The sequence below is a fragment of the Dermacentor albipictus genome, unplaced genomic scaffold (assembly GCF_038994185.2).
Source record: "Dermacentor albipictus isolate Rhodes 1998 colony unplaced genomic scaffold, USDA_Dalb.pri_finalv2 scaffold_34, whole genome shotgun sequence".
In the NCBI taxonomy this organism is placed as follows: Eukaryota; Metazoa; Arthropoda; class Arachnida; order Ixodida; family Ixodidae; genus Dermacentor; species Dermacentor albipictus.
The window spans coordinates 1,193,391-1,207,651 of NW_027225588.1; the positions used below are offsets into that span (position 1 = coordinate 1,193,391).

A 14,261-nucleotide genomic window follows, 5' to 3' on the forward strand; every position below is an offset into this window, starting at 1 on the left:
TTGCGGCCAAATGTACCAGTAGGCGCAACCAGGTTGAGAGTAACGCGTGCTAGCCTCATCAATAGCAACCAGTTACCGACTACGTCGTCAGATCCTCGCGTACGTACAAGTACACAATATAATGAACAGCCATCTGAAGCGAAGGTCACATGGTTTGCCGTGGTTGTTGCAACTGTTCACTCACCTGAGTATCTTTGCTTAACAATGCAGTTTTCTTCTACAAAAGATAAAGCCCTAGATAATCCCGCGTTCTGCGCTGAAATATAGATTGGAATGGGCATGTGCTGGCGTGATCGCTTCGTGGAAGTTATTGCATACGTCGTGACACCTTCACCTCCCATCTCTTGCGCAGAAGTATTTAAGAAATGTTCACACGGAGCTGTGGTCACTTGAGAGCTGCGGTTGCAGAAAACGGTAATCCACCTGATAGTCGTCGCTTATGCGTGTAGGTTGGTTCTGAACTGCAAAGTACTGGTTTTGTGCTTTAGTTCTGCTGCGTCATTTGCTGGGCAAGTGTGGTGAGTGTTTTCGATCTCTAACTAGAAAAGCCGACTAAAGCTCAGTTTGCTAAGAACGGTGGCTTACTATATTAGATTATATGGGAGTCGAACAAGATAGCACGATGTCACGGATCGATGTGCACCGGCCTTGTGCTACCGTGGAGGCGTTGGCCGAGGCTCTCAACGCGCTCGCTTGCCCGAGAGGCTTGCATAACTCAAAGGCCCACTCATGGGCGTTCAATTGGACATTATAGCTTTCGCATTCAGAACCCGTAAGAAGTGCTTAGGTGTTTTCACACTTCTTTTCGCAATATTCTCCTCCCACTGTGCATGTGATGCATGTCACGTATGCGGTGAGCTTTTACTGAGGCCGCAAAGGTGTTGGCGTCCACAAGAAATAAAAAAATAGCAACCAGCGAGGGCGAATCCGAAAGTCTTTGTCCCTATTTTTTTAGCCGAATTGTGGATGTAAACGCGAAATCAGCATATCCATACCCAGCGGTGGACCTGTCTTGAACCGGCCTATCCTTATCTGGCGGTAGCCCCACGGCACGGCGCTGCTTTCAGCTGTTGAAATGGCGGTTGTGCTTCACACGTCCACGGCGTACGAGCAACGAAGTGCGATTCGTTTTCTGTAGAGCAAGGGACGAACGCCTGTCGAAATCCGAAGGGAAATGCAGCCCACGTATGGAAAAAGGTGTCTCGCTTTGAGGATTTTGAAGTGGTGGTGGTGCGCAAAATGCCGTGATGACTTGCATTACACTGAGCTTTCGTGGAACCGGCGTGCGTGGCTGACAGGCATTTCCCGCGTGAATGGCCACGCGTATGGGTATCGGGCAAATGTATGAACCGGCGTGGGCAGTATGTGGAAAAAAAGGGTAAGGTGCGTAGAATAGTATTGTACTTACCTGTATGTGCCTTATTTTGGCTAATAAAAATTAGGGAAACGATTTTCTGATTCCCCCGCGTATCATAAATTAATAAAAAGCTAACTTGTCTCAACGGGAATAAACACCTCACAGAATAAGACCGATCTTGTTATGCTACAATACCAGATTTATATTACAAAAAAATAAGATAGGGTAGTACATTGTTTAGGTGGTGGCAAAGCAATTACACAATAATAGCACTAATGGTATAATACGTGTAATATGTTGTCAGGTGATAATATTTAGAAACTTACGTGAAACAATGCTGCTATGCAGGATGCGCCGAGTTTCTCGTTCACCCGAGTTTTGCCCGAGTTTGCTCGACAGCAGTCCATGAACGGAGATAGCGTCAAATGCGCTAATGCTAAAGGCAAAAAAATATGTAGACAAAAAGACGCGGATGACAACGTGAGCGCACCCTGCGCGGCACGCTGCTTCCAGGTTTCAAGCGCAGACGGCTGCACAACGAACCGCTCCAGCGCAGCGTATTGTTATCAACGGATTATCGCAACTTAGCAATAACGTGACTGTCCCGCTGTCTGTCTGCACACTTGCCGTGAGCCGCTTGCCACGCCTTTCCCGAGCGCGTCAAGGGCGTGCCTCCTGTTTCGGTCAGTATCTATCTATCCTCCACCGAATGCGGACAGGGTACATGCGGCGCATACTTGCACCTACACTTTCATTCACTCAAACGAATGCGTTAAAATACAACAAATAAAATAACAAACATTTTTATTTCTTCCAGTAACTGTTTTTCGTTTTGAATGCTAGAAATTTCTTATGAGAAACGGAGATCGAGCAAATTATTAATATTTGCACTTTCAGCGAGTTGCGACAGTCAGGCGAAAGCTTAGAAGCGGATACATTGAAGGGGGTCGCACGCACGAGGGAGTTTATAAGATGAGGAGTCGCCTAGGGGCGCTGCAGTCTATTCTCAATAAAGTCAGTCATGACCACGGTGCAAGAAAACTCAAGAATACTCATGCTATATTCTTACACCGTGGCCATGACCCATGGCCACGCCTTGGGTCATGAGTGGTCATGACCCAAGGCGTGGTCAAAGAGTGGTCATGACCCATGGAGGGTCATGACCACTCTTTCTCTACTAGGGGAATAGAACCGCAGCGCCGCGGTACGGCTGTTCGTCGCAGGCGCTTCACTAGGCCATTAAGGCCCCGGCTTTACCGACTAAAAACGACACATTAGTTACAGATACGGGAGCAACGGCTGTCGCTGCGAAATGGCGGTACGTTATTTTAGGGTCCATAGTGACGCAGTTACGTGAAAATGTACCAGTTTATGTTTGTGCGCGAAGCCTCTGCAATACATTGCGAAGAATAGCGTGCTTCCCAGCGACACAATTCATCGCTTGTCATCGCTTGCCCTGTGAAGATGCCTCTGAGCCCATGTACTATCGCGCTCAGTATGAGCTACACCGCGCGAGCGCGTGGCCGTGCGCTCGCTATGGTCGTACAGTGGCCCCGATAGTGGCGTGCTTTCGAGATATCTGGAGAGGGTGTAGCTGTTCCAGCAAGTTCGCATCACCTCCACTTGCTTGCTTTCCCCTTCACCCTCGTTTAGACTGGTTTTGGTATCTGTTTCGAAAATAATAACTGTAGCCGTAGGTGGACGCCCATACTTCGTAATCGGGCCAGCGTCGGTCCGCACAATGGGTGTTATCTGGTGTGTCAGATTGATAAAAAGGAATAGGTTCGTCAGCTCGCAAGATGTCCCGGGTGCCCAACAGTGATCGACTTCTTAATTCACCTCAGGTTTTAGCATTTACAGCACGCAAGCTGTCTTAGTGCGAACCAACTTTTTTTTTATTCGGGCTGAATATATCTTTGACTGATCACACGACCCTTTCATGTCACTGCACGTTAAAGAACCCCAGGTGGTCGAAATTTCCGGAGCTCTCGACTACGGCATCTCTCAGCCTGAGTCGCTTTGGGACGTTAAACCCCATAAACCAAACCAAACCACGCGACTTTTGGGAAAGGTATTTAAGTACCCTAGACAAAAATAAACTGCACATGACCTTGCGTTTATGTATCTAGGAAAAGTATCCTCTGGATGAGCTGACTGGAAACTAGTGTGTTCTGGTAATACCGGTAATGATCGGTGAAATCGGGGTTTGGGGCCATATAGTGATAGCGCACTCTAAAATTTCGGAACCATTTAGTGCATCTTAAGGAGGCGTGGTGTGTTTTGGAGCCATCACGCATGGTGGGAAGTTTATGAAGACGACGCATGGCCCCAGGAGTTGCGGCAAATGAACAAAGTAGGCTGCTCCTCGCCAAATGTGAAATGTTGCTATAGTACGGAGAACGGCGATGGCAGCAATGGAAACGCGTTGCCGCATTAGCACCGGGGCTGTGCTAACACTCTCTCGAAAACAATGCATGGCCCACGTCGTGGCTGCTTCCGCCTTTACGCAGGACGCTGAGGCGCATTATCAGTTCTAAAATCATGTCTAAACGCACAGCCCTACTTCTTGGACGAAGAAAGCGCTGTCTTTGATAACCTTCGCACACGTCTGGTCGGTGGCAAAAGTGCTGCATGATCTGGCAGTTTCTGCTTCATCGAAATGAAATTGAACAAGAAACAGATGAGTTGTCCTTCAGATAAACGGGGACGAGGGGTTCCAGCGCGCTTGCTGGAACAGCTACACCCTCTCCAGATAGCTCGAAAACACGGCTCAATCCGCGCCACTGTGCAACCTTGCAGAGCGCTCGGCCACGCGCTCGCGTGGTGTAGCTCATACTGAGCGCGATAGTACAGTATTTGAGTGTGTTATGCAGTCCAAGGCACGGAGTAAGACATATTGTCGACGGCTTTGACGAAAAATCGCGCTGCTTCGGCTGCTGTTCCACGTTGGATAGCACCTGTTTCGGCGTATCGCGTAAGATGTGACGACAATTATCCATCTATTTCCGGCAGTAGACAGTGGAAACGGACCTAAAAGGACCATGCCAATTTGTTCGAACGGCGCTTGCGGTATCTGAACAGGATGCAGCAGTTCAGCTGGCTTGCCGGGTATGGCTTTGCGGCGCTGGCAATCCAGGCATGTCTGTGTGTAACGTTTCACCATCGACGCAAGTCTCGGCCAATAGTACTTTAGCCTTATTCTTGCCAATGTCCGAGTGTAGCCCAAGTGACCAGCGGTCAGCCTGTTGTGACAGGCGTGTAGGACTTCGTCGCGAAGAGATGCGGGAATGACAAGTAGGTAGCTGCTGCCACTGCCTGTTCTTCCCTCTAAGTAATGAAAAAGAGGAACCAGTTCTGCGTCCTCGCGTCGGTGGCGTGAAACGGCGACAGTATCTAGCACGCCTAGAAAAGCCGTGTCATCATCGTCGTGCACTGCAGTCCGAACGGGAGACCGAGAAAGGCAGTCGGCGTCGGTGTGTCGTTTCCCTGATTTGTAGACAACCGTGAAGTCGAACTCTTGGAGACGAAGACTCCAGCACGCTAGCCGACCAGCTGTATCTTTTAAATTAGTCAGCCAGCAAAGTGCATGATGATCACTGACAACGGTGAAACAACGACCATACAAATATGGCCGAAATTTCAGGACGGCCCACACCAGTGCTAGACATTCTTTTTCTGTCGTGGAGTAGTTTCCCTCCGTTCTTGATAGCGTCCTGCTGGCGTAAGCAATCACTCTTTCGGCGCCGTCCTGCCACTGGACAAGCACTGTGCCGAGGCCGACATTACTAGCGTCGGTATGAAGAATCGTAGGAGCGTCGTCATTAAAGTGTGCGAGCACGGGAGGCGTCTGCAGCCGTTGCCGTAGGTCGTGAAATGCCCGTTGCTGGTCTTCACCCCATGCGAAGGGGACATCTGCTCTGGTTAGATGCGTTAATGGCCATGCGATGCGCGAAAAGTCCGCAATAAAGCGTCGGTAGTAGGCGCAAAGGCCCAGAAAACGTCGCACGGCCTTTTTATCTGATGGCGTTGGGAAATTAGCAACGGCAGAGATTTTCCTCAGTGTCAGGTCGGACACCTTCACGACTGACAACGTGACCGAGAAATTGAAGTTCTTCAAAGCCAAAATGGAACTTTTCAGGTTTCAAAGTTAGACCAGCTGAGTGTATTGTTTCAAAGACCGTCTTTAGTCTCCGTAAGTGTTCCTCGAACGTGACGGACAAAACAATCACGTCATCGAGGTACACCAGACCGGTTTGCCATTTGAGGCCTGAGAGTACCGTGTCCATTAGTCGCTGAAATGTTGCTGGCACAGAACACAAACCGAAGGGGAGCACCTGAAATTCATAAAGTCCGTCGGGCGTCACAAAAGTGGTCTTCTCACGGTCTCTATCATCAACTTCTATTTGCCAGTAGCCGCTTTTCAAATCCATCGACGAAAAGTAACGTGCGTTTCGTAGCCTGTCCAGTGAATCGTCGATACGCGGCAACGGATAAACGTCTTTCTTTGTGATCTGGTTGAGTTTTCGATAGTCAACGCAGAAGCGCAGGCTACCGTCCCTCTTTTTCACCAACACGACAGGCGATGCCCAAGGACTCTTATGCTATCTTCGGCTGGTCGTTTCTGAGCGCTCTAGAGCGCTCTCGCGAGCGGCGTTGTCTTCGGCTGGTTGAAAGAGGGTGCGCGCCCTGCGTTCGGCTGGTTCTTCTCGATTGCTCTCCTCCATCTTGGAGCGCTCTGAGGCGCTCCGAGCCCTGTCGTCGGAGCAGTCATCGAGATTGAAACGTCATCGCAGCGCCGCGACGCTGCTGTTGGCGACGGCCCAAACCTAGGCCACTGCATGCTGGCGTCTCGACGGACGCTCGTCCCGCCGGCACGTCCACCGGTTTTTCCGGCAGCGCCGGGAGCTTTGGATAGGCGAATCATCGGACGTTGGCAGTAGTCACGTGGTTTCGCATCGGCAATTTCCTCCTCCGAGAGTGAGTCGCACGTTCGGCTTGCGCGCTTGTCCTCTACCCTTGAGCTCGGGAAACGCGCGATCTACCTGACTCTGCTTCGGGGCATACAGGCGACCAGTCGAAGATACCATTAGATGGCCGAATAACCCCGTCCTCAAGCATCGTCTTCACTTGCGTTTGTATCGCCTCGCGCTCTTTCGGTGCCACACGATAAGATTCTGCCGAATTGGTCTGGCGTCGGCTTCGGTGACAATACGGTGCTTAGTGAGCGGCGTCTGGCTGACTCGTGACGTAGATGAAAAGCAGCTTTTAAACTCATCGATGAGCTCAAGAAGGCTGTTACGTTCGACGGGTGACAAGGTGGGCATAAAGAAATTCAACAAGAGGGGACACTCTTCAAAAACTGGCAACAGGAAACACGTCACGCCTAGTTTCAACAACATCCGTTAGTTGACGCGAGCATCAGAAAAAGAAAATAATGCGAAATAAACTTCCAGATAACGCTTTATTTTTTTTATTCCTTCCCACTAAAAGTGAAAAAGTTTTGCGTGTAAATGAACTTATACTTTGCAACTTTTTGTTGCGTTGCCTAGCAACAAGCTAGAGGCACGCCAGACGCGCGTGCATACGTCATGCGCCAGACAAGCCGCAGTAGTGAGCGAGACCGGTCGTACGTGCGAAACTCGCGTGTTCGGCGAGCCGTCTGTTTTGGATATAGCCCATGTTTTTGGGCTCCCGGCCTTCTCTATGCTTTTCTTGCGTATCGTCTGCATTTCGACACGGCACCACTGCACTATTGGACTACGGCAAGGTGAGAAATTGTGTTTGACAGTGTCCGGCGCATTTTAAGCATTTAGGCTTATTTCGAGTGGCGCAGTTAGCGAAGAACAGCTCCGCCGTCCTGGGAGATGTTTGCGACGCTTTCTATGGGACCCAACATTACTGTAACTTATTTCGGTAGTTTTTGGGCACGCTTGCCGCGCCCGGCTTATTGACGCAGTAAGCGAAAACCGGCTCGGCCTTGCGACGCATTTGCGCGGGTACATGCGCCTACTACGTCGTAGCGCCTAAGACAAGTATTCGCGCATTCTGTAGCCCCCAACATTATTGTAACTAACGTCGTTATATTTCGGGTAGTTTAGAAGCACGGTTGCCGCGGCCGGCTTATTGACGCAGTTAGTGAAAAGAGCAGCTCGGCTGTGTGCCGCAGTTCGTTTCGCGTGTGCTGAATCTTACTGGTAGAAGTTCGTGACGCATTCTCTGACTCGAAAAAGTATTGTAATTTATTTGGTAACTTTTTGGGATATCTTGAGGCTTACTCGCCGCGCCTGGCGTTGTGAAGGTGTTAGCAAAAAAGCAAGCCGGCCATAGTCATTAGTTTTGCGTGTACTGAATTTTAGTGGGTCAAGTTTGTGACGCATTTTATAGCTCTGCAACAACATATACCTTATTTCGGTACTCACGCTTCTCGAAAACGCGACGAGCGATTGCCGAGAGTGATAACACGGGAGTGTTGCATGCGCCGGCAGGACGCGTAAAAGATAACACGGAGGAGCTCAAGAACATGACATTTATGTATTCTGAGCGACTGAAAACAGGCTTTTCACCCACGAGTCTGACTTGAGTGCGATTAGAAGGCATTATGCGAGCGTGTAACATGGTCTGGCTGAGCCTGTGTTGTAGCCACGTTTGTGTACTTGGCGTGCCATCGTGTCGACTGAGGCCAAGTTGTTTTGGAAACGCGCAGTCACCCGTGCATTTGTGCACTTAAAGTGCAGGAAATAATGCCCGGGAAAGGAGGGGTGCCTGAAAATCGGATGTTCTGATTTTAAGGCATTGTTTGGGAGGAGTCTTTGCTGCGAAATGTACCTAAAAGTGAATTTATCTGTAATGCCGCTCATTCACCACTTACGAACGTTTCGCCTCTGCACGCAATACTCCTGTTAGGTCAATATACCGAAATGATACATGCTTGTAATTTACTTTCTTTCAGCTGATGGAATCCGGTGGAGCATCGTACGGCAACAACTGCTGCTTACCTGGTGCCACAACTTTGGATGAATGCAGAAGCTCGTAACGAGCATTTATATAGAGCAAAATAAACATTTCATCATTTCAGAAGACGTCTTTCGTTTTCTTTATGAAATTGCACGTGACAGATTCGGTGCAGTCTTGTAAAGGTCATTCGCAATCATTTCTACTTAATAATGAAACCATTCCACGCCTAGGCGAGGTTCAGCAGAAGCGAAAAAAAAAATGAATGCCGCGCCGAGCAGCGGAGCCGGCGCGGCGTGTGCCAACTGGTGTTCAAAACGCGCGCGCCCGAAACCAGAAGGAGTCAACAACATCCGCTTGGTGTGCTACAGTCAATTCGGCCGCTGGGCTCTATGGGAGTGTCCGCTCTTGTTGAAATTTCTTTCTCTATGAGGTGGGACTGATATCAACCACAGGGGCAGGCATGGCCACGGTGGCCGTCGCGTGCTCCCTTGAGAGGCTGTCTTGTATTGAGGTAAATTCGTCGAAGTAAGCAACAGCCGTGCCTCTAACAATGTGTCGACGTTCCATGGCAAAATTCGTCAGCAGGAGTTCAGCACGTCCATCGTGTACGTTAATTACGGCCCTGGCGATGGAAACGCCTTGACTCAGTACCAGTGCGCCGATGTGTTCAGCGACACCAGTCCCGGTGTTCAACTTGTCGCAGATAACAGGTACGAGGGCACAGCTTCGCGGCGGAAGCGTGACGTCGTCGTCGGCGATACGTAAGCGGGGTCGCTGGTGCTCCGCGTGGTCGACGTGGTGTGAGCTCGTAGAAAATGTGACGACGAGGTCACGGACATTAATCACAGCAACGTACTCTCTCAAGAAATCCATACCCAATATAAGTTCCTTGCAGCACTCAAAGAGAATGACGAGGGTGGCGACGAAGGTTTCACCGGCGATTACTATCCTGGCTGTGCATTTTCCGATCGGCGTCATCAACTGGCCGCCGGCAGTTCTGATGTTGGGCCCGGTCCACGGCGTCTTCACTTTTCTCAACCTGTCGGCCAGCTTTTGACTTATTATCGAAAAATGCGAACCAGTATCGACGAGAGCGGCCACTTGGTGGCCGTCAATGAAGACGACAAGATCGGCGCTGACGGCATCGGTTACAGGGGGTGCGGTTGGAGACGTCGGAGCTTTAGAGTCGTCGGTCGTCGGTGATGGGGGCTCTTGGAAAGCTAGACGGTTTGCAACCTCACCCCCGGAGGTCGCTGCTTCTAGTTTTCCCGGCGCGGGCTAGGGGACCTGCCCCTAGAGGCGTCAGAAAAATCGCGACGGGTCGGTGGGGTACAACGAGCCGGAGAAGGAGAACGTGATCGAGGCGTCGCTGAACCTTCCGGCCGAAAGTTTGTAGAATTTTCGTCGCAGGTACGTGCAGCATCAAACACAGGGTAATGGCAGTTGGGAAACCTTGGATACCCGGCTGCGCGGTAGTGGCACGCGCGATAAACATGTCCAGCTTCGCCGCAATGAAAGCACAGCGGCCGGCGGTCAACGGTGCGCCACAAATCGGTCGTTCGAAGCGGGTAGTCCACAGGGGATTCGCCGTATATAACACCGAGGCGCAGCGATCGGCTGGCGGCGATACGGCATAGCTGGCGGCGGCTGTGACTGGCGAAAATATGGCGTCGGGGGTGGCGGTATCTGGCTGCGTCGTAGTGGTCGACGTTGTCAGCAGCATCGAAGTCGCGGGAGGTGGACGACAGACAGCTTCCGCGTAGGTTAGTCGTCGCGGCACCGCCTGCCGGTCGGTGGACGAAAAGGCCTGTCGAACTTCCTCCCGAACGATATCAGCCACAGAAGCCACCGTTCGCTTCTTATTCCAACGAGCAGCTCTGCCTCCGGGAGGCATCTCGCCTCGTGAGTGTCTAGCAGAGGCAAGCGCAGCTGCTTATATACCGCCGCGACGGCGCGAGTTGGAGCCCCGTTTCTCCTCTGTCGTGACGTCACGGTGTCACGTGGTATTGAAGGCGACACCGCCGCGCCTGAGGAGCTGGGTTGAGCTCTCGTAATATGCTTCGCATAAAAAATGTAGCGCCCGGGCAGGCGGCCACGGCCACTCCGGCGCGCTCTCAACGGCGGTAATTTCTTTTCAAGCCGCCAGGCGCCGCCAGCACGATAACGGCTCTAAAACCCCTCAATCTCCCAAAGTACCGCCATTCGCTTCCCTCCTCCTCCGCTCGGCGCGGCCTCGATGGTTGCGCCACTGGTGGTGGGCCTGCCGTAGCAGACGACGGCTAACACGCTACGGGAGGAAATCCACAGAAAAGTTCGTTCGAGCCCTGCGGAACAGTTTTTTCAATCGAGATCTTTCTTCGTCACTCGGTAACTGGCCTTTAGAATTTCGTGTTCGAATTGCAGAAGAAATAGAGGAAATGACCACTATTCAAGGCGTATTCTAGGCGTAAAGCGCGCGACGTTGAGAGTTCGTGTTGCTGAAACACGACGCAAGCACGCGGCGTACTCAAACACGCGCGTAATTACCAAAGTTTCAGGTGTTGACAGCGTGAAAGTATGTGTACCTGGTTTCGTAGGTTCATTCATGTACCTGCAGGACACTTTTGTTCGGTTGGCGCGTGAGAGATTCCGGCTGTGTGCGGTCAGCAATGCCTGGCAACAGGGCCGTTTTTTTCATTGCGGGGTGCTTTAGTAATCGTGACGATATATTGTTTTTTTTACCAGTACTGCTCCAAGAGGGCACATGTAATGGCTAACGGAGGCCTCTGAAGAGCACGTAACCATTACACTAATGCAGGCGTCGCAGGGAGTGTTCGCATACAAAATTGGCTGTCCGCGATCTTATACCCCCTTGGCATGCACAGGCTTCGGCGAGCCCCATCCAGCCCTGGTTCTAGCTTTGGTGTTCCCGTTGCCGCTTTGGTGCCCTGGAGGCGCCGTCAATAATACGAAATAATGACAAGTTCTTACAACTAGTAACTAAAATTTATTGAAGAAATACAATCGCGCCGAGGCGCCAACTTCTACAGCAGCGCTAGCGCGCGAGTATTATGAAACGCCAACGAGGAATTTACCGGCCCACGTACGACTCTACGATCAAAGTGCACGTTAATCATCCCCAGGTGAGCTAGATAAAGTTATCCGGAGCCATCCACTACGACCTCCATCCTAGCTTTAGTCGCTTCGGAACGTTAAAAACGTTAATCGCCACAAACCAAATCAATACATGCGGGCGTACATTCGAAGCTAAATGACTGTATCGTAAGTCATAGTGAGCCTTCCAAAAGCGTCGAGAATGTGCTAACTTCTGGTGGAGCTCAAAACACTCCCTGAATAAAGTCGCTTTTATGTCACAGGCCAGCTGCAGAAGCGTGCATTTCACCGCAAGACGAAACTACATGAAACAAAGAGAGCACATTCGAAAAACAAGTCAAACAACGCGCTAAAAACTACGCAGAGCATGAACACACACTTTTTCGAAGCGGAAGGCGTGAACTAGGCTCAAAATAAGAGGTTGTGAGTAGCCGGGGCCCTTACTTCACTAAGCCGTGCGTTCTTTGCCACTTCCTCGAAGTCAGCCCACCCGATCCTGCGAATCCACACTTCTTTTTGCGTTGCGTCCGCCGGACGGCAAAGCAAAAAGCTTTTTGCCCTCGCTGTGTCTGTTGCGGCAACCGAAGGCGCAGCAGCATGGCATCGCAATTAAGTTCTCGGCGCTGCATATTCTATTACACTAACGCGCTCCGTCAGTCCGCCTGCCGTGCTTTCGTCGCGCAGGCCCAACAGTGGAGGCCGGCGCGTGCTGGAAAGAAAAATTATACAAAAGCGCGACTCCTGCTCCACGCTAGAAAGAAAAAAAATATACAAAAGCGCGGCGCCTGCTTCCAGGTGACACAGATTGGCCAATGGGGGAGCGGAGGAGCCTGGGGCGACAGGAGGCGTGGAGGAGGACGCGCCAGGGTGAGCGGGGTGGCGGAAAGCTCTAAGAATGGCATTACTTTTGAAAAATTGAGGGGTTTTAAACGGCTCCGCGGGCTTGTGACCTTTTCTGGTCGCCGCAAACAGCGGAGTTTCCACTCCCAAATATTTCTTGCTCCGTGGTCCAAGGTGCTTGCGGATTGCCTCTGCTGGAGGCAGCAGTGCTCGCAGATGGATATCGTAACGACACCGCAGCACTCGCATTTTGGCAGGTGAGGGCTCTTGTGTGCCGTTATGAAATGAGACTTCGAACGGAGAAAGGTGCTGGAACTGTTGAAGGCATAGAGTTTCTCACTATAACACCTAGAGGTTAATCTGGCGCCACTGTCTATGGGAGTTTCTTAAGGGGGCACCGTGCCGTCATGGGAATGACGGTATATGTGTCTGCAAGGCTCGTGTTGGCTGGTGTTGTAAGAGGCTTCGTCTAAAACGTAGATATGGCTACATAAATAACGCGTTCTCAAAGTAAAATCTTGATAAAATGTGTCCATTCGCGCATATTACGTCTTTACTCACCCACGATGCATGACCAAGCGAAGAAAAGCAAAAAAAAGGCCCAACTGTTTCAAAGCGAGCGCGAACCTTGTCGTCTGTCCTCCAACTTTAGCGGCCCGCTGATACTTTTTAGGTAACATGTAGTCGTACACACAATAACAATTTCTCATAGTTAAACAAAACATGTTTTCGTGTTATAATAAAGCTTTTCACGTGCTTTTCAAGTGCTTTTCAAGTGCTTTTCAAACGCTTCTCACGTGCTGTTCTAGTAGAAAATGAATAATTGTGACAGACGGAACGGTAATTGCCAAGCGCGTCTTCAAGGTGTCCTGTCTCTACGAGAACGATGCCAACCCGAAGTCACAATATACGGGCATTCCCATGCATACCACAGCGCAGCAGCGCCAGATTTCCCTCTAGGTAATGTAGTGAGAAACTCTATGGTTGAGGGTACCGTCTTGTGATAAAGAAATGACATTGCACCGGGTCTAGAAAAGAGAGCGATTCTCGGACGCTGATCGTATTTACGACGCTGTGGCTCCGACACATCGCCGGTGACAGAGCAGCCATCTCAGAGGACTAATGCGATGCGCACTCCTCAACATCGTCGTCCCCCTAGGCGGATCGACGCCTTGCTGGGAGCTACAGTGACGTGGCGATAATTATTTACCGTGCGCTACGTCGCCACAATGCAGGTAATGAAACCGCGTTGTGGGGCCATCTCCGCCCGAGAAGATGTATGCATAAGCCAGCGACAGTCAACGCTTTGTTTTTGATAGTGGTGCTGAGTACATCACCGATGACAGTGCGTTGTGCGTGTTTTATGTCGGCTGCCAAGATTGTTGACGCCTCTCAGCTCGACAACGCGTCGCTGTTGCCGAAAGATAAGTTGGGCGTGGCCTAACCGTGGTGGGTGCGCGCAGAAGAGTTACATGCCTCGCGCGGGGCGTGACCTCTGGTTTTGATTGACAGGCGAACTCGTGCTAAACTCGTACATCGCGAAATCCCCTCCGAGTTGAACCCGGGAACATGGCGGCGGCAGCAGCCTGTGGCATTGAATCCAGCTGCAGCAAGCGGCAGTATGACCGTCTAAACCCGTTCATCTACATGACCGACGTCGAGTTTCAGCGTAATTTTTGCCTGTCGAAGACATCAGTGCGCTGGCTGTGTGACGACCTAGTCGAAGACTCTCGTCTGCGGAGACAGCGTGGCGGGCTTCATTCGCTCACCGTCGAAGAGGAAGTCCTCTGCGCCCTGCGTTTCTACGGGACTGGGAGTTTTCAGGGAAGCGTCGGCGCCGAGCGTTACATTGGAAATCATCAAACTACTGTTAGCCCCAGTGTCAGAGATGTGTCTGACGCGCTTATCGATGCGGCAGTGCGTAAGCGGTGGCTAGCTTTCCCGAATAGTGTGGCTGAGCGGGCATACATAAAAGAATGCTTCCTACTTCGCGGGAACATTACGAACGCAGTCGGGT

General features: G+C 51.1%; 1 protein-coding gene across 4 annotated transcripts in view; it reads left to right on the plus strand.

The window, feature by feature from the left end:
- The first annotated feature begins 363 nt into the window (after nt 1–363).
- LOC135921217 (carboxypeptidase M-like) overlaps nt 364–14,261 on the plus strand; it is an 85,652-nt gene continuing 71,754 nt past the window's right edge. Inside the window, exon 1 of one of the 4 annotated variants that reach the window (XM_065455531.2) lies at nt 364–518. The gene's annotated coding sequence lies outside the window, so the exon portion shown is untranslated. Of the gene's footprint in view, nt 519–4,247; nt 4,332–4,368; nt 4,652–12,198; nt 12,272–14,261 lie in introns of those variants that run through there. The other 3 variants (XM_070529875.1, XM_070529878.1, XM_070529877.1) reach the window with 3 other exon arrangements.